General features: G+C 46.9%; 1 protein-coding gene across 2 annotated transcripts in view; it reads left to right on the top strand.

Moving 5' to 3' along the window:
• The first annotated feature begins 4,450 nt into the window (after positions 1–4,450).
• The window catches only part of Drd2 (dopamine receptor D2), a 66,821-nt gene continuing 50,796 nt past the window's right edge, over positions 4,451–20,475 (top strand). Inside the window, exon 1 of one of the 2 annotated variants that reach the window (XM_006972364.4) lies at positions 4,451–4,565. The gene's annotated coding sequence lies outside the window, so the exon portion shown is untranslated. The remainder of the gene's footprint in view (positions 4,566–20,475) is intronic. The other variant, XM_006972365.4, reaches the window with a different exon arrangement.

The following is a 20,475-nucleotide window of genomic DNA, read 5'->3' on the forward strand; positions in this document are numbered from 1 at the left end:
GACACAGAGAGAACATAGGCCTTTTAAAACACCCCAGCTCCCAGCGATAGACCTCCTCCAACAGGGCCATGCATTCTAGTCCTCCCCAAACAGTTCCACCAACTGGGGAACAAATATTAAAACATATGCACCTATGGGAGCCATTCTCATTCAAAGTACCACATTATAAGAAATAACTTCCCACATATTCACTGTTACATGACTATCCATTTACTAATACATTATTACTATGTAAGTGTCTAGTTCAGTGACATTAAGTACATACATACTCTTGTGAAACCATCACCACCAGCCACCTCTCAAACTACTTTGACTTCCAAAACTGAACCCTGAGCCTTTCAAATAGCTCCCCATTCACGTCTGCCCCCAGTCCTTGCAATCCCCAGTCCACTATCTGTATGAATTAGCTTCTTTAGGTTTCTTGTATAAGTGAGACCAGGCAGTGTCTGTCCTTCTGTGAGTGATTATTTAACATAATGCCTTCAGAATTCGTCCACATGGTATCATTTGTGAGAAATTCCTCCTTTTAAAGGCCGAATAATATTCCATGTGTGTACATATATTTTATTTATCCATGTTGATATCATTTTGTTTACTATTAATGTTGCTAAAAATGTGGTTCAATTTTAGAGTGCTCATTTGCCTACCACACATAAAGCCCTGGGTTCAAACTCCAGTAGCACATAAACCAAGCATGGAACTAGGCATTTTATAATACCAATACTTAGGGGATAGAGGCAAGAGGATTAGCAGTTCAAAGTCATGTTCATCTACACAACAAGTTCAAGGCCAGCCCAGGTATTTGGAATGCCCCCCCCACAAAAGGACAAAGTAAAAGTCATCTGCTAAAAACATTATTTCTGTGAGCATGGTTATATAAATAAGTCACATACTCTCAGGACTCCTTTCCAGAAGGCAAGTAAATAAACTACATGGGTAGCAGCACTCTAATTTACCTGTTTTGTAACTAGGAAGAGTTGTGCAGTTGAATTTTTTAAAGTGGGTCACACCTGTATTTTTGTTATTTATCATTAGAGGGATGCAAGAAACATCCACAAATGTCCATTTCACACCGAGGCGCAAAGCCCCATTAGAGCCTGCTATTAAGGAAATTGGTGTGTAAGGGTGCTGTTCACACACAGCTGCCAAAGCTCACAGGTAACTGCTCTCCTGGGTTGGTGAAGAGCAGTGCCCTGAACCCCTGTCCTTCTGGAAGAGCCTCCTTCCTCATCAGGGGGATTAGTCTAAGCCACCATCAATCCCTTCACTAGGGTTGTCCAGGAGGAGCGTGGCTCTCAGCAACCTTAGTAACTAGGAACACTGCACCTCTGCCAGGGTTTCTGCATCATGACAGACACCACCAGGCAGAAGAGGCCAAATTCATTATTTTTCTTCATCTCCTGGCCCAGCCAATCCCCTTCCTAGCCTTCCTGGGAAGCAGACCCACAGCAGGTGCTGAATCTGCCAGTGCCTTGATCTTGGACTTGACAGAAATCTCAGGCGATAAAGTGACTGCAGCACAGACATGGGAACCCTAGCCTACACCCCCAGGACACTCAAAAGCCAAAGTCAATAGCTCAGGCCTATAATCCCAGCACTGGGGAGGCAGAGACAGCTGGACCACTGGCCAGCGAGTTTAGCCAGATTGATGAGCTTCAGTACAATGAGAGACCCTGTCTTGAAAACTAAGGTGGAGAAAGATTGATGAAGACACCTGGTGTGGATCTCTGGCATTCATGGGCACACATATACACAGGCCCACACAAATGTGTGCATCTACCTTCCCCACACACCAAAGGTAGAGGTAAACTAGAAATTTAGGAGGCATGTGAGGTAGAACATCTTAACCCCTGAGCTCTGCAGCATACAATTAAGGAGTAAAAAAACCCCATACTTTTGTAGCCCCCCCCCTTTCCAGGAAGCTTATGAGGAAAGGGGGTATCTTGTCACCCTCTGACCTACTTGGATTGGATCCAGTTTGGTCTGGTGGTAGCAGAGGCACTGAACGACTCCCAGAGGGTTCTGGCACAGGAAGGTGGGAGTCTTTGGTGTAGCCTCTGCCTGGCCACAGATGTTCCCTTCCGTCAATCACCCAGAGCATCTGCCTGCTGTACTGCTTGTTTAAAAAGCAAGGCGTTTGCTAATTGAAAACTAAAAGATCCATCCGTCTCACTCACAGCCAGCATGAAATCACTCAGCCATGCAAGATGTGGGGAAAAAAGGCAGTGTGGAGGTGAGGTGTCCTTGGGTGGAGGCCTCTTCACCGAGGTCACCTGGCTCCTGCTTCTGTCTCCTCAATTAGCGAAACTAACCTCCCTATTTAAGAGCAGCCAGAGTGTTTATTTATATTGAGAATTCACCTATTATCTTCAGTGCATCCCAGAGAAATAGGCACTGTGTGTACCAGTATAAAGATGTGAACACTGGGAGCCGGGCGGTGGTGGCGCACGTCTTTAATCCCAGCACTCGGGAGGCAGAGGCAGGCGGATCTCTGTGAGTTCGAGGCCAGCCTGGGCTACCAAGTGAGTTCCAGGAAAGGCGCAAAGCTACACAGAGAAACCCTGTCTCGAAAAACCAAAAAAAAAAAAAAAGATGTGAACACTGAGACTCAGAGAGATTAAACAATTTAGGCAACATCTTACAATTGGTGGATGACAGAGGCAGGACCCTGGGCTAGGTGAAACTTCATAGAGGTGGTGGGTTGAGAAGCACCAAGTCCCTTTTTAAGTCGATTATAAGAACATGCCGAGGGCACATAGGGAAACGGGGCATTCAGCCGTATCTGTAATGTTTGAACGCCTTAAAAGCAAATGTGAAAAATACTGATGCTTCTGGTGGTCCTAACATTTCCCTACCAAGCCTAAAGGAGAGCAGGGACAGGCTAGATCCATAGCATACTGAACAGGGGCAGGGGAGGGTACATAGTCTCACCTCCTCGGTCTTCATAGATAGCCGTATATAATGGACAGGGGATGTGGAGAGACAGCGTTGCATTTCCTCACAGTTTCCTCTCCTCCAAATGCCTCCCTAGATGGCGACATCTTAGGAAAATGTGCTAGGTCTCAGGAGATAGAGACTGTTCCACTGCCCAGTCCCTGTGTGCTCTAGAAGGGCACGGCTTCTCTCTGGGCCCAGTTTTCCTCTTTGAAACCAAACAGGAATAAGTTGAATACCACGGTCTTTTTCCAATCCCAATTTTCTAGCATTGTGTGGGCCGATGGAAGAATTTTTTTCTTTGTGTCTAAGTGGCATGACTGTAGCTATGTAGGGCTGACTCTCTGCTATGTGCAGACAGTCCTCTGTGCTGCTGTTGAAATTCTGGGCCACCTTCTCCTTAGGGACTTGCAAGGGCCCTTGAATACTCAGTTCCTGTGAGTGCTCCCTTTTGATGCTCCCCAGTACCTGTTTAAGCCCAAGTATTTTCCCGGAAGTCTCTGCTTTGGTGGACTGGTCCCACGTGAGAACAGTGACCTGGCTTCATTCCTCTTTGTGACTTCTGAATCTGACGTAGAGGCCAATGGGAGCAGGGCAGACAGCACCAACTGCATGAAAAAGGGGCTAAAGAAAGAGGAAGAAAGGAGCAATAGGTCCCCCTGTGTGGGAAATGACTGTGGGAAGGGCTGAAGAAGAGAGTGTTTTCTCTTCCTCTTCCTCTTTCCGCTGTCCTGGACACGCACCCAGTGCCGAGACAAGGATGAGCTGGGACCCCTGGGCCTTTCTTCTCTATCATTTCCATCTTAGAACAGCTCTGCCAAGGTCTTCCTCTGGGAAAACACAGCAGCAGGACTAACCGTTGTGACCTTCAGACCTGAGGTCTGTACACAGACCCTGGACATCCTTCCGGAATGTGTTTCTCCTTCAAAGGCTTGATGTATCACCCTTAGCTCCTCGCCCAGTCTTTGGCCCTGACTCCTCAAAGGAGGGGGATCGACCAGCTGGTGCTGCCAATGCTGGGCCAGAGTAGGTTGAGCTGGACAGGGTGCTACTTGATGAGTGTAGGGGCACACTGGTGGGCAGGCAGTCCAGAGCTCAGGCTATCCTCTATCCACAGTCAGGGATGGATGCGCTGTCTCAGCGCTCCAGGGTTCCTTCCCCAGGCCCGACAGTGCAGAGATTGCACTCGGGTCCTGGGTGGGTGGGGCCTACTCCAGGGGCGGGGCTCCCGGCTCCTCCTGGCCAGGGCGGCCCCGCCCCCTCCTCCCGCGCTCGCGGCGCTCTGACTCCGCGGAGCTGTCCAGCCTCAGTGCTGGAGCTGGTCGCCTCTTGCGCGCAGCGCCGCCAGCCCGCCTCCGCTCCTGGTCCCCCGCGCTGCGCTCCCGCCCTCCAGCCCCGCCCCGCCCTGCCCCGCCGCGGCCCGTCCACTGCTCCCCGCGGGCCCGAGCCGGCCGAGAGGCTGCCCGCCGGGGATCTGAACGGCGCGGCGGGGCCGGGAGCGGAGGGACCCGCGGAGGGGACCGGCGGCCCCGGACGGCTGCCGGAGGGGCGGCCGTGCGTGGATGCGGCGGGAGCCGGAAGCCTCGAGCAGCCGGCGCCGTCTCTGCCCCCGGGCGCCCTATGGCTTGAAGGTAAGCACCGGCGGGATGGAGCGACAAGTCGCCCGTGGCATCTGCAAGGGTCGTAGGGAGAGGAGAGGGAGCGTCCAGAGCTGAGCGTCCGGAAACAGAAGTTTGTCGGGCCACTCTAGCGCCGCCTGTCCCGGAGCACCCTTTCCTCTGATTCTCCGTCGGGCAGATTGCGTCCCGGGCGTCGGGAACCCGGCAGATGCCAACTCCTCTCCTTCGTCCTTGTGCTGCCGGGGTGGGAGTCCTTATCCTTGGTACCAGGGGGTGTAGCCGCGGCTTCGGAGGGTGGCAAGGTACTGTCCTCCTGGCATCTAAGATTAGGACCCCAGGCCCGCATCAGAGTTTCCCACCACCCCAAAGGAAGAAGAGTTGCTTTTGACATCCCTGTTATTGGTGCAACTGAGACTTTTGAAAGGGCAAAAAGCCAGAGCAGTCTTCCACCGAGAGGCTTTCCGCTGTCTTTGGTGCTGAATGTCTGTTCTCTGTCTATTTCTCTGTCACCCAGTCCTGAAGAAAGCCAGGGATTTCAGACCCTTTCCCCCCTGGGAGCGCAGGTGGCAGTGGGGGCGGGAGACAGAGGCAGAGGGTGACTGTCCATCTTTGGGATGGATCAAGAGGCCCACTAGGTCCCTATGCGGAGATGAAAAGCTTCTCTAAGCGTCAAGCAGAGCACGTCCCCATCCGTTTTTGCAGCGGGCAGCCTGTGAGGTTCCTCTTGAGGAGCAGAGTTAAGAGAGCGTGTTGCCATCTACACAACAGGCTTTGCCATGGACACAAGGCACAGCACTGCAGCTCCCTGGGGATAGGCCCTGGTTCCCAGCCACAGGGAAGCTGCCTCAGCGACTCATCATTTCCTCACTGGGTGTCCTGCTACTTTCTGCTCTGGAGCTCCCGAGGTTGGATGAGGTGCGAGCCAGTTTGTGGACTCCCTCTCTAGGTCCTTCTATACATCCAGCCATTTATGGCTTCTGACGAGGCTACAAACCTTTTAGGCTAATCCTTGCTCCTCTCCTTGGGAACTAGATGTTCAGTGTTGCCCGCCCCCCCTCCCCCCAACCCTGCTTCAGATGAAAATACTGTGCTTACTTCTGATTCATCCTGCTGCATTGGGGCCACTTGAGAAAGCATTCTTTTCATCTTTCTCACGTGCCGCTGTTTGATGAAGGTGGCCAGAGAGCGGCCTAAGTGAATGCAACCGATTTCAAGAGAATCAGGAAGCTGATTTGCTAGATGTCAGCTTTGGACTTCACTGTTTCATATTCACTAAATGCACTGCAAATTTGTTTTCTGGGGGCTTTGATAATATCTCTGAGCTCTGATGTGGAACAGGGGAAGAGATTTGGGAGGGTAAGACCCAGAAATAAGTGGGTACCTCCCAGCTGTGGTCTTCTTGCCGTTTTGTTGAGCTGGGGATCAACCCCAGGGTCCTGGATACACTAAGCAAATGCCTCACTATTGGGCTACATCCCTAGCATTTCTCAGTTTCCGTCTCCTAAAGAATGATTTGAGTTCTATCAACCTTCCTCGCCTGGAACACAAAGCTTCTGATCTGCTCTAGAGGTCCTAGGCAGCATTTCCCTGAGGGATTGCAAAGAAGAATTTTGCATCTGAATCATCTGGGAAGCTGGTTAAAAATGCATATTTTTGCTTCTTTTCCAAATAAGATGCTGAGTTAGAATCTAAAGCCAAGGCCTATAAAGTTATGTTTTAACAGGGATATGGGATATATATATTTGCTTTGGGGGTAATCACCTCTCATGAAAGCCTAGATATCTAAGAGAGTCTGTGAACATTTTTTAATAGATACAAAGTATCCATCAAAAATCATCTCTCATTTATTCAGCTCTCTCCTAAAGTTCATGTTAAATTCTCCAAATATGGGCCTGAAGGTGGAAGAAACATCCATCTGATTTAGTCCCTTTGATGGCAGCAAAGATGCACCCCAATTTCCTCTCCCCCAGGATTCTTCAGGCTTTGATTTCTCTCAAGTGATTTTTTTTCCCTTCCCAAGATTCACTGATATGGGTGCAGATGGCCTTGTGTAAATACTGTCTTTCTCCAGAGACCAACCTAATGTGTGCCTCCTAGCCTCCCCCTCTTGTGAGTGATAGTCCTTCCTGCTAGCACAACTGCTCTTGAAATGCCAAGACATGATTAGTTCTGCCTAGCACATGGCATGCTTCCCAAGGCTGGTAGCCACTCATGCCCTCTTGGCGGTGACTCTTTAACTCCACTGATTTGAGTCTTTGTTCCATAAACTGGAAGGTTTGTGGGGATGAATCAGCCATCAGTCTTCTAGCTTCCAAGCTGGATTACTTCTGTTTATAACATGCAAATGCAATATTGAGAATAATTTAGAAGAACTTCAATGCGAGAGGAACTCATTGGCTTCTCTTCTGATACCAGGGAAAGTGGAGGGAAGCTCAAAGTCTCATAAGAAAGTTTGCTTTAAATATTCCCTGGATCAATCTGCCAAATGTGTCTCCTGTCACTGTTCTCTGAGAAACAAGAGCAAGGGGAAAGATCCATGGACTCTGCTTGGAGAGAGCTGTCTCCATCTCCCCTGCTGGTGAAAGCAGTACTATGATATTAAGAAGAAGCATGGCTGTGAAAGTAATGCAGTGCCTGCATACATGCATCTCTCTGTGTGTGCAAACATTCATGCATATGTGAGCACATGGGATGAAAATGATGTATGATGAGCCAACCCTCCCTCTTCCAGAGACTCATGCTTTCTTATCTGCTAATCCCTCTTTCCTTTGAGGTTGATATCTACAGAATAAGAGCAGGGAAGGTGATTTTGCATCTTCACAGGTTATGGAGAATCCAAGCTGAGAATTTTTTTGAAGCCATATTTGCAGAACCTTCCAGAATCATGTTGTGTACCAACCACTTACTATCACAAGAGGTCTTGGAGAAAACTTAGAATCTGGCCCAGTCATTCATATTTCTCTCAGATACTATTTATAGGACTTTAGAATCTTAGATTCTTTGGGATCCTTGGAGGTCATCCCAAAAGATCTTGTGGCCAAACAGGGCAACTGCCCCCCAATACGAAGCCTCCCTCCTGTTACTCCTCCCCAAAAGAATGGTGTCAAATTTTTAGTTCCTGGACTCTCTGATTTGACTTATTGACTGAAGTATTTCAAACTTATTGAGTGCTCTGCTTAGGAGGGACCCTTCCGGGCACATAGGAAATGCATGAAAACCACATGTGCTAGAAAAGAAACAGCCTGGCTCAGCTTCTCATCAGGAACCTTCCTCTGTGTCTCACTGTGTTGCACTTACAACTGTGTATCATGTCCCTTCCCCTTAATCCACAAAAGGTATCTTGGGGCCCTGGGAGGACGTCATAGTTTGTCTTTGGCATAAGCACCCTCCCAGATTTCCGTGATAATTTATGGAGAGACTGGGGATGTGGAAGGTGTTTATTCACCAAGCCTAGCTGGTAAACTGATGTTATCACCACACTTTTTAATACCTCTAAGAGTGCTGGAGTCCAGTGCTAATATTCCCTGCCTTTCACTTCTCCCCATTATCAGTGTAATTGAAGATTTTTCTTATTTAAAAACATAATAGAATCATATTATCTAAATGCATAGGCTTGGAAAATAGCTTGTCAGTATGTGAGGATGGAGGAGAAACAAACCTGTAAGACTCAGCCACTCAGTTTGCAGAAGAGTCCAGTTTGCAGAAGGAGAGAAACTTGCCTGTTGGACAAGAGGCTTTGCCTCACTCTGTCCCTTTCAGTTCAATCTGACAAATGGGTAAAATCAACACCCGTGGCAGACAAGCTATTCCTGGGAGAGAGTACTTCATTCTTTCCCTAGGAGGCACAGAGATGTCCTTCAGAGGAGCCAGGGCCATTGTTGGCTCCGGTGTACAGGAAGGAGCCAGAGATGAGTCACCAGGACCTGGGGACTCCCCAAACTCCCCTAGGTAGAAGAGGCTATTTTGCTGCAATGCCCCAGACTCAAGAGACTTGGAGGTTGATTGGAGCATTTTTTTAAAGATTATAGGGTTCTCTCTCTCTCTCTCTCTCTCTCTCTCTCTCTCTCTCTCTCTCTCTCTGGTGTGTGTGTGTGTGTGTGTGTGTGTGTGTGTGTGTGTGTGTGTGTGTGTGTGTGTGAAGGTGGGAGCAGAGGAGAATTGCTTGCTTGTGGGGGCTCTCAGGATACACTGACATAGACATCAGTTTCATGCAATATGGGCAATTGTGTTGTAATTTTAAGGCACCTGCAAGGGCTTCCACCTTTCCCAGGAGGTGAAGAGGGAAGTCTGCTCTCTGCCTAGGTAAGAAGAGCAGGGAGGACTCCTGGGTTCCCTGGAGCCCTGGAATGATGTCAGCTTGCTCCCACGGAGAGGTTTTAGCTCCAGTGGCTCAAGGCACAGAACTGCAGCACAGACCTGCAGCTGTGGCCCCAGGGACTCTCTGCTGTAGATGTCTGGAAGACAAAATGAGTCCTGGGGACCTGTCTATTCATCATGGAGCTCCTTCAGAACGTGCCTGCCCCGCTTGTTCCTGCCTCCGCCTTGTTGTTATTATTTGGGTCTAAAGTGGCCCAGCAGGAGAAAGGCATTAGAAATGAAATTATTTCTGTTGCATACTGTATAATTGCCTCAGTTCCTTCCTGTTACCCCAGGCAGCAACATCACGAGCAGTTCCCCGGGAACCCTTGGTCTGGGAAAGAGCCTCCTCACTCACAAGTTTCCTTAGAATGGTTGCTTATGACAAGTGGGCCTGCTCCCCAGCACTCCCTCCCCGCATTTCTGGCCTCATCATCACAGCATCCAAAATTTAGGGCTCACTAGCTGAGGGCAGGGGCACTGTGCTCAGCACTTGACGTGTGTTTTCCATTTCAATTCACCATCTTATAAGAGCTCTAGAAATGGTTTTCCCGTTATCCCCATTTGGCAGAGAAAGACACATGTCCTTAGAGAAATAAGTGGCTTGTACAAGGTCACACAGCTAAGGTGTGGGGTAAAGATTCAAAGCTGGGCGGTGTGGTGTGATGGTTAAATAATAGGCCTTGCTGACTTATGTAAGCGGCATAAATAATGAGAAAGGGAGAAGAATGGGGATGGGGGTAAGTCTTCCTTTATTTCTTTCGTGTGTGGGGAGGTGGGGAGAAGGAAAGAGAAATGTGTGTTTGCTCATGTGCTCTTGCACACATGTGCAGAGGCTAGAGGGGGTGTGGGTGCTCTGCTTAATCATTTTCTGCCTAATTCCCTCAAAACAGGGTCTCTCACTGAAACTGGAGCTTGCTTTTTTTCAGCTAGACTGGCTGCTTCCTCCTCCATCACTCCTCTGCTGGGGTTATAGGTGTGCATGGCTTTGGTTGGATTTTATGTGGGCGCTAGAGATGTGAACTTAGGTCCTTAAGCTTGCACAGCAAGTACTCTTGACTGCTGAGCCATCTCTTCAGTCTGGATAAGTCTTCTTTAATAAGTAGAGTACTAGTAAATTTTGCAGATGTTACCAGGAAAGGAGAAGATGCATGGACTTATTCTGTGGTGATCTTAAATTTAGGATCAGTTGAGAAGTATTGCTCCATCCTGGCTCTGATTTCCTTTGGATGCAGTACACCAGGACCATATCTCAATGAGCAACAGAGTCCTAGGTACAGGAGGCAGGGGCAGAATCGAGGCCAGAAACGCCGATCCAGCCTTCCAAGTTGGAGGGAGGAGCAAGGGATGAAGGGTGGATAAGCTGTCTCCCAAGCTGGACCGAAGCTTGGTGACGTGGCCTTCTTTCCCACACCTGAGTGACTCAATCTGTCTACAGAATGAAAAGCAAATGCCTGTCAGCATTCATGCCCGTTTGTTGCTTTCTTCTAATAAACACCTGGATTGAACAGTCCCTGGTCTCCTGGACTCAACTAAGAAGAAACTAAATAGACAGGAGTAGACAGTCCTGGGATCCAACTGATAGAGGGGAAATTCCTGAGAGCCTTTTAAGGACTAGCTGATTGGTGCTTTTCTGGTTGGCAGAGACAGGAGAGGGCTGGGTATCATTGATCAGAGCATCTAACCTACACATGAGTTTTGCTAGGTACAAAATAAGGGAGCCAATATGCTTCCTAACACATTTGAATTGCCCCAGGATTCAACAGCACCAAAGCTCTATTAAACTGATGAAAAAATGATATTTATCTTGAAAGAAGCCAGAAGGTGTCTAGTTTGTTGTTGAATCTCACCATGTATTATATGGATGACATGTACCAACAAGTTCCTTATTTAACTCCTTAAAACAAATTAAGATAGCAGGTAAGCCTGCAGACTCTGACCTCAGAGGCTTGGGGTCTGATTCTTACTCTGATACTTTCTTACTATGTGATCAGAGGTAGACTAATTAATCTCTATCATCCTGGGCATCTATATGGGTGAATATCAATGCTAAGATTGCTTGACGATAGTCACTGAAAGGTAACAGACAAAATGAGGTATTTGAAATGCCTTTTTTTTTTTAAGTTTTGAAAATTGAAATTGCTAAACCCTGTTTGGCAATCTCTGGGTGCTTACTGTGGGGGTTGTTACTGCTAACTACCATTCCCCTTAATTCAAAAGCTGAATTTCACATCTCTGAAATGACATTCCTAAAACTTCTATAGAATTCAAACTTAGAATTCTTTTGTATGCTCTACAGTTATCCTTACCAAAATTATTTGGCCGGCACCTGTCAAGAATGCTTACTCATCCCAAGGGAGAGGATTTGAGTTGCCTGTCACCCTTTGAATTAGGCACTGCTGAGCTCCCATACCACCCCACAGAAGCCAGGAGATGTCAGTCTTCCTTCTGATGGATTTACATGGCCTCATCCTATCCCCCAACTCCCCCAAGTCCTTCACCTCCCCAAAGCGTCCGAAATCCTTCACCTGCTGCCTCGTGGCTGATCCTTCCTGATCGGCAGAGACGTGTGGTGTAGTGTGCACTCTGAAAAAGGCCAAGTTTAATTTAAGATAAGAGCTAAGGGCTGAAGAGATGCTCAGTGTGCGACTGCTAGTGTACAGGCAGGGGGATCTGAGTTTGAATTCTAACAGTCATGTAAAAAGCTGGCCATGATCAGGTGCTTTTATAATTCCATCAGCATGGGGTGGGCAGACAGGACTACAGCTCAGATTTTCTGGATTCCATCCTGTGTTCAGTAAGAAACTTCATCCCTAGGGAATTAGGCAGAGTACAACAGAACAAGACCTCTCCCACCCCCAACATCCTCCTCTGGCCTTTACACACACACACACACACACACACACACACACACACACACACACACACACACAGAGAGAGAGAGAGACAGAGAGACAGAGAGACAGAGACAGAGACACAGAGAGAGACACACAGAGAAAGAATAAACAAAAAAAAATACCAGTATTTTTTCCTTTTCTAAACTAAGAGGGCCTGAGCAGTTCATACTGAACAGATTCCTAAAATTAGCGCATGCACGCGCACACACAAAACAAGAACCCAACAACAAAAACACTCCTCCCCAATAAAAAACCAGCCCATGTACTTTACACCTTCTGGGGAGGTTAGTAGCAGAAGCAAATGCCATTCATGTATTGGGTGAAGCACAGTCCTGCTTGAGAAAGAAGTGGAATTTAATAACTTCTGGTGCTGATGCTTTTTAATCCAGAAAGCAACTTATCCTCTTGGGCCTTTACATTCGTCTATGAATTTTTCTGTGGGAGGGACTCTTGTATGTGATATGGTTATGGGCCGATTACATGTGCTTGCTTCTCAGTGATGGGTAGAGATTTTGGAAGGTATGGCACAGATTCTGTTCCCAGGTCAGCATCCTCAATTGTTCCTGTTTTACATTCTGAGCCTCTTCATCTCTTTCATTCACTTACAGAAGGTCCAACAAAAGAAGTACTGACAAGCAGAAACTAGCATTTCTAGCACAATTTCTAGAAACTAGCAAAAGGTACAAGGATCTCCAAAGTAGATCTGTGCTTTGATACACAGATTTTCTTTAGTGATATGTATAGTTGAAGGCCTGGTATGACTCGGGATAGGGGACAACATGTCTGTGGCCAGTGTTCTCTAGGAGCTGGGGAATCTGGTAATGCCCATGGACCAACCCTGGCATCTAATCTTCTTGGCAGTTTCCTTAGGTACAATCTATGGTAGTCAGCCTTTATGAGTGGCCCTCCATGAGCAGGGAACACCTATGAACCAACAGGATAAGGCCTGAAAGGACAGAATGTGATTTCTAAAGATAAATCCAAAAAGGATCACAGCTTCTACCAGGTTCTGTCTTGGATTGCTTTTCTGAGGAGAGCTAGAAAATGTCAGGAGGATATGCCTGGAACCCTCTGGAAAGATCTACATGGTGAGGAACTAAAGTTTCAGCCACAAGGTGAACTATCTTAGGAGCAGGCCTTTCCTCTCCAGAGGAGCTGCTTCAAGTGACAGTAGCCAAAGCTGTCACTGGAGCCTTTTGAAAGACTTTGAGGCAGGACCTCCTAACTGAGCTGTCTATGTTCCTGACCTATGGAATCGACACGGCAATGTATTTATTGTTCTAAGTTGCTAAGTTCTGGGACAATTGGTTATGTAACCATAGATAACAGATACACAGTCAGAAATTATTCTCTATGGTTATGCCAATTTGTCTTCTGAAATGGCGTGGCGTCTATCACTGCCTGTTGTATAAAAGTGACCTGACTTTTGTAAGCCTCCTCAGTGGCCTCTGCTTGTGTTATCCTAAAGATTGGAAGCTTGTGTTTTGCGCACCATGGCCACGAATCCCCTCCACCATCATCTTTTAAGACCTGCTTCTGGTTTTCATGTTCTGTCTTCCTGAATTCCTCTTCTCTGGGTATCCTCTGCTATGGTATTCATGTAGCATGAATTTTGTTTCTTATTCTCTTATCTAACTAGCATTGTTGAACACCCCCTGTTTACCAGGTAATCATGTTGGTTGCAAATACATCCATGAACATAACAAAGATCTCTGCCTTCCTAGAATTTATATTCTACTGGAAGGAGACAAATGGTAAATAATATAAAGGGCGAATTACTCAATATGTCAGAAGGAAAGAGAGGGAACAGATTAGGATTACAGTGATCTGGAAGGCAGAGGGGCAGAACCAGAGGCAGCTTTGTAGCAATAAATAAGATGTGCAGGATGGATGGACCCTGTGGAGAGAAAGACACATGAGGGAAAGAGTTAAAGGATATGGAAGTGAGCTGTTCAGACATTGAGGGAAAAACAGACACTCTAGACAGTGGAATCATCCAGTCTGTGCTCACTATCAAGCATTTAAAATAATTGTCTTATTCCCTGTGAAACAATAGCGATGATACTCTGCATTTCGGAATCCTCTTTTAATTTTCAGAACTCATCAAGCAACAATAATCTCTTTTATCTGGGAAGCACTTTTGTGTATGCTGTCCCCACAGCTTCTTGCAGTAACCCATTGAGACAGCCATTAGGATCTGTTGTGAAGACTGGCTCAGAGTCGCTAGTCACAGCCTAATGACATCTCACACTCTTGTGTTTTCAGTACTGAGATCTAACCAGGCCCCTAGGATGCTCAGCAAGAGCTCTACCACCTAGCCACACCCCCGGCCCTCATAGTCCTGTCTTGTATTAACATTTTGTTTTTCTAAAATTGTGTGTGTGTGTGTGTGTGTGTGTGTGTGTGTGTGTGTGTGTGTGTGTGTGTGTGTACCAGTGCTCTCACTGCTGTGTGCACATGTGGAGGAGGTCAGTGGTCAATGTCTCCTGTCTTCCTCTATTGCTCTTCTCCTTCTTTTTTTGGGATGAGGTATCTCATTGAACTGAGAACTCGCTGTTTCAGCTGTACTGGCTGGCCAGCAAGCCCTGAGGGGTGGTCCATCTGTGTCATCCGCCCACTCCAACACTAGAGTTACAGATGTGCACTGCCATGCCTGGCTTCTATGTGGATGCTTGAAATATGAACCCATGTTCTCCGGTTCGTGCAGCGAGCACTTTTCCCACTGAGCTGTCCCCCCAGATCTTCACTTGCCATCGTAATGTTAATATTTTGATTGTGCATTTCTTATTTCCCTCCACTAGATTATGAGGGTTTTGAAGTGGCGAACTTGTGTCATATTTCCCTGGAAATTGTTATAGCCAAAAGTGATGCTAAGCAGTTGGTAGTCACTTAAATTGTGGAGTGGGTGAGTGATGGGTCAGTGAGTGATGTTACTTCCTGTCAGATTCGCACACTCTCTACTCACCTAAAGCTCAAGAGTCTGGCAGTATGTACAGTGTCCTCCATGTTAGTGGGTTGATAAGATACTTCACTCTTCTTCATCCTCAGCCAATACTAGCTAGCTGCCATAGCCATGCTGTGGTTTGGCTGAAATATTTTCATAGTTGCTATAGCCTATGGGAAGGCAAGATAATGAGCTATTAGAGCCTGTATCAGCCAGACACTCATGCCAAGATGAAGGTACTGAGAAACAAGATAACATAGACAAGTATATTAGGTCAGGTCAGCGTGGGGACCCAAGACACTCAGGGCGGAGGTGTCCTTGGAGTTTGTCTGTAGGACTCTCGGTGGAGCCTGTGTTTTGAAGCTGAGACTCATAGCTTGGCAAGGTGGGCCAGTCATCAGTTTTCAAGAGTGTCAGTTAATCCAAGACTCTCCAGAAACACTAAGACCTTGTGCCTCTGTTTCTTAAGAGTATTACTTAAAATGGTATATCGATGGGGTGATGGCTCTATCAGTAAAATGCTTGCCATTCATGCATGAGGACCTCAGTCAGGGTTCTTAGCACCCATGTAAAAAGCCAGGCATGGTGGTGTACATCTAACTACAATCCCAGAGCTGGATAGGCACACAGAGACAGAGATCCCTGGAGCTAGCCGTCAATCTAGCAGAGTCAGCAAGCTTCAGGTTCAGTGGGAGACCAACTCAAAAGAGTAAGAGAGAGAGTCGATATCAAAAGATATCTGATGTCAACCTCTGGCCTCTACACATGCATGGGCATGCACACACACACATACACATACATGCGTGCACATGCGCGCATGTGCACACACACACACAAGGTGGGATAGACCATCTAGTATTACAAAGCAATTCAAAATATGAACTTGGAAGCCAGAGTGATAGAGGCTCCTCTCAGATTTTTTCTTTTTTCCTTTTCAGTCACTAGTGATGTTGCTGAAGTTACTGTCACCTTTTTGAGACTCAGACTTTTCTGTTTTCTTGTAAAATGATGGTGGTATTTACTTGATGGGGTTTTGTGCTAAGTCAATGAACCATGCATATCAAGTGTTTGGTTTGGCACGTGACATATGGCATTTACTGGAGTCTAAAGAGATGACTCTGTGGTTAAGAGCACCTGAGGCTCTGGAAGGGAAAACTAGCTTTGGTTCCCAACACTCTCATCAGGCAGCTCATTACCAGCTGTAGCTCTACTTCCAGGGATCACAATCCTCTTCTGGCCTCTCTACATACCTGTATTGCACTCACATGGTACACATAAACTCATGTAGGCACACATATATGCACATAAAACAAACAAATACATGATTAAAATAACATTTATAGGTATTTGTCTTATAATTATCAGGATGCATGGGGATGTCTGCAGGACCCTTTCCAATGTGTGCTCTGCATTTTCTCTTCTCTTCTGTAGAGAAGAAAGACATCATTGCAGACAAGGCAACTAGACAAGTAGGACTTGACTCTTCCTGAAGATCCCAGTGTCACCAGCAAGGAAACAGTCGGGCTGAATTGCACTCTCTTCTGCCTCAGGCCTTTCTTCAACCCTCTGTGCAGCGGTTCTCAGGATAGAGTGTGGAATGTTTCAGGAACTCAATGGATAGAGTAGATTTTGAGTTGGAGATGGTCCAAAGTATATGACCAGAGGTATCAGCAGGGATCATACTGTGAACCTCTGGGTCTTATGAAGGAACCAAGAAACCATTTTGAAGGGTTGGATTTTGAGCAGAAGAATAACTTCATTGATTTGAATTGCATTAAAAAATGCAGAGGCTCCTGTGTGGGAGAACTAATGACAAGGAGGGCGTACTGGCAGAGGCACAGAAAAGGGTCTGTCATTGTGCATGACAGCAGTGTAGGTGACCTGGACAAAGGTGGACAATGGAGCTAGGAAGACAATAGAGTCTGGCAACTCGTGGGATGTAGAGGGTGAGGTGAAGAGAAAAGCCAAGGATGGTTATGGGACAATAAGAAATAGTGTATTAAGGATGTTCAGAAAAGTGTCTCAATTCTGGGCCAAAAATCTGAGTCAGTGAGACAGGCTGTGGATACAGGAGGAAGCAGAATCAACAGATTGATGGTGCTGATGTTGCCAGGGGTCTGGAACAAGCTGGAGTTGTTGAGTGATTGTGCTGGGATGCAGAGGCAGCTGTGGTCCCAGTGTAGAGTCACAGAATGGATGATGCAGGGTCCAAGATGCAGTCATGGGAAACACTGGTTGAATTGGAAGGTCTGAAGGTCACAGAACTGAAACATTAAGATGTTGCAAGCTGATTCCACCCACGTCAACGGAAGGGCTTGAAGCTGGGTGAAAACCAGTAAGCTAGGTGCCGAAGGCTTCAGTGAAGAAGGGAGCAGACAAGGAATCCATAGACGACCATGACAAAGAGTGATAGGGATGCTGTGATGGGTGGCACGGGCCCCTGAAGACCAGGGTCTTTACAAGAGAGTAGAGGAGTGATAACGAGGCACAGGAAGTGGAGAGAATTCAGAAGAAGTCATGCCCTTAGATGAGGCTGGGAGAGGTGGGCCTGCTCTGAGACATGATCCATACCTCTGCCCTGCCTCATGTGTTACCATTTTTCTCTTTTGCTTCCTCACTAGCTCATGAACTCACTAGATCTAATTCCCCTCCCGTCTACAGAATATAAGAGAACAAGGAGGAAAGGTGGCGAGTTGGTAGAAAAAGAGAGACGAGAGATGGAAGGAGTGGAGGTTAGAGGGAAGAGAAAGAGAATAGATCAGCTGCATTCATTGCCTATCTGCACCAAGTACATCAAAACCAATCTCTTAGCATGATATTTCTCAACCTGAATGCTTGGGCCCTTGACCTTGAAAGCTGATTCCTACTCAATCTTTACAACTGAACACAAACATCTCCTCTTCTGGGGAGCCTTCTCTGGGTTTCTTTTCTATATTGTCTGGCCAGCCGGCCTGGATTGGGGTCTTTTCCTATGTGTTCCACAGCATACAGCATAGGATTACATGCTACTGCATTGTAATTGTCTACTGCTTGGCCTGTTTACCTTACTCAGTGTTTAAATCCATGGAAGGTGGTAATGGAATTCTCATCACTCAAGGTGACACCATCCGCCCACGGCAACAGCCCATAGGGGGATGGTGGTCAGGACCCCCAGCAACACACATGTTTAATCATAAGTTGGCAGTCTTGTGGTTGTTCCTAAAATCCTTCACATGATTAAGGCAGCCTGGGAATCCAGCAAACGGTTTAGTATGGAAAGATCTCAGAACACCAAGGGTGTAAAGAGCTTTGAGGATGTAGGCCACTGTTTGTGTGTGGATGAAAACATCCTTCTTAGAGAGGATAGCAATGTGGCTGGCATCCCATGACTGCTTTGCAGATGACCAGACCCTGACCCTGACCCTGGGGCATGTCACCCATCTAGGTCATTTTACCAAACAAGCCCGGTCCTGGGCCTTGTAGCCAAAGATGAGAAACTTTACACTCCTCTAAGAACAATCTCTTTTTCTTTTTTCTTTTCTTTTCTTTTTTCTTTTCTTTTCTTTTCTTTTCTTTTCTTTTCTTTTCTTTTCTTTTCTTTTCTTTTCTTTCCTTCTCTCTCTCTCTCTCTCTCTCTCTCTCTCTCTCTCTCTCTTTCTCTCTCTCTCTCCCTCTCTCTCTTGGCTTTTCAACACAGGGTTTCTCTGTATAGTTTTGGTGCCTATTTCAGATTTCTCACTCTGTAGATCAGGCTGGCCTCAAACTCACAGAGATCCGCCTGGCTCTGCCTCCCGAGTGCTGGGATTAAAGGTGTGCACCACCACCTCCCGGCCCTCTTTGTCTTTTTATGTTTTAGATTCGATGACTACTTAGATGCATACTCTCTCTCATGGGAAGTCCAGAGAAGTGAGAAAGTCCAGGATAGCACTTACACATTTTGGAGGGTTGATGGCATCGAGTGTCAGGACTGTAGAGCCACCGGTGTTCCCATTATCTCACAAAAAAAGCACATCGTGGGCAGGTTGGTGTTCTGTAGATCCAATGACACAAAAAAGTTCATTAGCCGAATTGGAATGTAATTTGGTTGCTGGAGTACCTTCCTAGCATGCACGAGGACCCGGGTTTGATCTTTATCATCAACTGTGGCGGTGTATGTATGCAATCCCAACTCATAGGAGGGAGAGGCAGGAAGATTAGGGGTTCAAGATCATCTTCAGCTATATATCAATCTCAAGGACAGCCTGGGTTACATGAGACCTGTCACAAAACACAAACAAACAGATGAACAGACAAAAATCCATGGCTAATTAGACGCTATCTTGTTGACATTTAGAATAATAGACCAAGTATGGTGATGGCTCATGTCACTAGTCAGATCTTAAGCACTGGGTACTAAGGAGAGAAGAGTAGAAAGAGGCGTTCCCAGGCTCTGCACCTAGCACACACTCAGAGGTTAGTGGAGCATCAATAGATGCTAGATACACGAGCAAATGAAATTTGCTCAAAGACAGAGTGGGTCCTGGGAGGGATGGGTAGTTGGTGCTTGACTAGTGTACACGAAACCCTGGGCTCCATCCCCAACACCACTAAAAATTAAAAAGCACCTGGGGCAGGGTGGTTGTACATCTGACTGGGGCACTAACGGCCTAGGGCATCAAGAGACTCTCCAGAGGGAGAAGGGATCTGGGAAGTCTCCTGCCAAGCTCGCAGTCATGTGCTCAAATGTTGTAGGGCTGGGAGAACTTGAGGGATCTATTATCTTCATGTAACTCTCATAATAAAATACCTCAAACTGGGAGGTTTAAAATAAGAGACTTAATTGTCTCTCTTTTCTGGAGGCTAGAAGTCTAGTGTCAGCACACTGGTGGGGCTGTACATCCACTGAAGTTTCTAGGGGAGGAGCTTCTCTGAGCCTTCCAGCTTCTCGTGGTTCCTAACATTTCTTGGCTTGTGGGAACATCACTCCAGTAGTGTCTTCCCCCATCTTCACACTGTCTTCTCTGTGTCTTTGCTTCCGCTCTCTGATGGAAATACTGGTCACTGACTTAGGTCCCACTCGGAGTCAACATGATTCCATTTCTACTAACTACATCTACCAAGGCCCTTTCCCCAAATGAAGTAACATTCTGAAGTTTAGGGTGGCCATGAATTTGGAGGGTGATACTTTCAACCTAGTGTAGAGAGCTTCCTGCTCCCCATGCTCCTGGTCCCTGTAGGCACCTTTTGCTTCCTCCAGGGTAGGACCACTTCCCTCCCAGTCACCTATTTGGGAACAGCTGCTCATGTACCTAACTGAAGTCTCACCTCCCAAGTTGGAAGGCAAATAAGGACAAGAGAGAAACCAATTAGTATAACTGGGATTGGGGATTAAAGGGATTCACTGACCTGCTGGCATGGTGGCTAGTGTGGAGGGGAAAGATGAGAGGGTTTGGAGGAGGATGAGTAGAGGAAGAGAGACCTTTGAGTGTTCCAGAAAGGAGGGGCCCATGGAAACCTGAGGTCCAGGGCACCCTGTGATCCTAAGGACTGGGTGCACATGTTGGGTTCCTTATACTGGTTCAAAGAACTCCGAGATTTGGCATTGTTCCCTCAATATTCATTCTACAAGCATTTATTTAATCCCATCTGAGCATTAGGTTCTATCTAATGTACTTATTTGACAGGTAACCATACTGAGGCTCTGGCAGGCCAGGGCAATTGTCTAAGACCCCAAACTCAGCACTTCCAAGTCTCGGTGAATGTCACA

Source organism: Peromyscus maniculatus, chromosome 7, assembly GCF_049852395.1.
Source record: "Peromyscus maniculatus bairdii isolate BWxNUB_F1_BW_parent chromosome 7, HU_Pman_BW_mat_3.1, whole genome shotgun sequence".
NCBI lineage: Eukaryota > Metazoa > Chordata > Mammalia > Rodentia > Cricetidae > Peromyscus > Peromyscus maniculatus.